Below are 2,165 nucleotides of genomic sequence, written 5' to 3'. Positions count from 1 at the left end.
TGAGAGCCAGAGGAGAGGGAGATATAGACGGTGATTATCGAGAGATGTGGAACGAATCAATGAAAGATATGCAAAAAAAAGTAACGATCAAGTAAACCGTCAATTGTTTGCTGTGGGCTAATAATAGGTGATAACGAATTATACAGCCAATGAAACTCAACAGGTTGACAGTGAAACTAGTACAACGACTAGGGTGGGGGAGGGACGGAGAGAGGGGATGCAAGCGGGAGATCACATTGGCCCAGGTGGACTGAGTGAAACGATCTCCAAGCCTGAGCTTGGTTTTGCCGATGTATAAGAGTCCACACCTGGAACAACGGATATAGTAGATAACAGGTTGGAGGAGGTGCAAGTGAACCTCTGCCTCACCTGAAAAGACTGAATGTTCTGGCCAAACGATCCCTGCTGTGGGCAAGCTGTTCCTTCCTCTGCACTGTGCCTGCAGCCATCAGCACTCCGTGAACGAGGTTGTGTAATCGAACCAATGTTAGACTCTGTGGCAATCTTACTCTGCCCAGCTGCACTTCACCTTCAACGAAATTCCTGCTGCATTGAAGATTATCTGTGGAGCAAATGGGAAACATCTTAACTTAGAAACAAGGAACATAAATTCTGTAGAACATAAATAGGGGACATTTCGGGTCAAGGCCCTTCTTCAAACTGCTCAACCTATGTGGCTTCCACTCAAGGACTAAGTTGAGCGACAGCACATTTGCCATTGTTTCAGACCAAGCTCCAAGTCATTGTTGATTCATTCTTTAAACATGCAAGAGACCCAAAAACTTTCTTCCACCAACTAACTCCCAAAGTACAACATCTTCCAAGAATAAAGGTCCACGATGAGATTCTGAAAAATGTGGATGCTTCCAATGATTTGGGAGTCATTTCTCAATCAGGGCAGATGTTGACAATCAAATTTGCCATCATCACTGCACCAGCACAGGCTTTGACCAGCTGAAGTAAAGGGAGTTTGCATTGATACGTAGCTCATAATCTACCAGCTAGCAGTGATCCCTGGCCATGTGCACCTTTAAGGCAAGGACACTTAAAATCCCAGGAGGGGTATCACCAAGGCTTTCTACACAGAATCCTTCATTTGTAAAGGATGAGCAAAGCATCGTGTGTCTGCTTTCCCAGGCCAAGATCCTAGCATTGAGACCCCCATTACCTTTCGGATCTAATGGGCAGACCACATTGCTTGCATGCTGATTAGTAGTCTCACAAGATAGACCTTTTATACTGAGTTGCATCATGGAATGAGACTACCAGATAGACAGAGGAAACAAACCTAGGATGATTTCAAAGCCTCTTGAAAATATGAATATCACCACTGACATGTGGAATTCCCTGCCTCTGTCAAAGAGGGTAAGTTTCTTGAACAGCTTCACATTCTACCATGAAAACAGCTAAGTGCCCCTCCACAGTCGACCAGCAATTATGGGCTATCTCCAAAGACTCCTTCTTGGCATCTCCATCCGTTTAAAATACCCTTTACCTAACTCCATCCATTTAAAGGACCCAAAGGAATCCTGAGACATTGCATGCAACACTGCATTGCATGCAACACACTTCAGGATAATGAAGCAATTGCCAGATGTATCTAAGGCAGGTCAGGGAGATGGTGTGGGCATTGGGGAAGGTCTTGCATGCACAGGTGAGAGAAACGTATGTTCAAAGAATAGAATCTTGGATTTTTAGACGGTGATCTTATATGAAATACACAGATTTTACAGCATTGACATAGACCCTGTGGGGATACCTTACAACATTTCTCCCTATGTATTCATTTCATCTCATTCTCGCAGCATACCTTGGTTTCTCTTCTTCATGCAAGTATCTAGGTTCCCATTAAAAGGCCATACATTCACTTAAGCAAGATAATATTAAAAATGGTCTGACCAGCCAAAACTAATGGCAGATAAAAGGAGATACAAGGGTGCAGATAATGGTTCATACAAAAAACACACAAAGTGCTGGAGCAACAGTGAATCAGGCAGCATATCTGGAGAACATGGATAGATGATTTTTTGTGTCAGGATCCTTCTTCAGGCATACCTTATTAAAGAGGCTAGGCAAGCTTTATCAAAAATGGTAATTCGGTATCGGCTAAGCAATGTCGCAAAACCAATGTGTATGAAAGAACTGCAGATATTGGTTTAACTCAA

The sequence above is a fragment of the Leucoraja erinacea genome, chromosome 27, assembly GCF_028641065.1.
Source record: "Leucoraja erinacea ecotype New England chromosome 27, Leri_hhj_1, whole genome shotgun sequence".
Lineage (NCBI taxonomy): Eukaryota > Metazoa > Chordata > Chondrichthyes > Rajiformes > Rajidae > Leucoraja > Leucoraja erinaceus.
The sequence above is the reverse complement of the archived record's forward strand: the minus strand, read 5'-3'. Positions refer to the sequence as shown.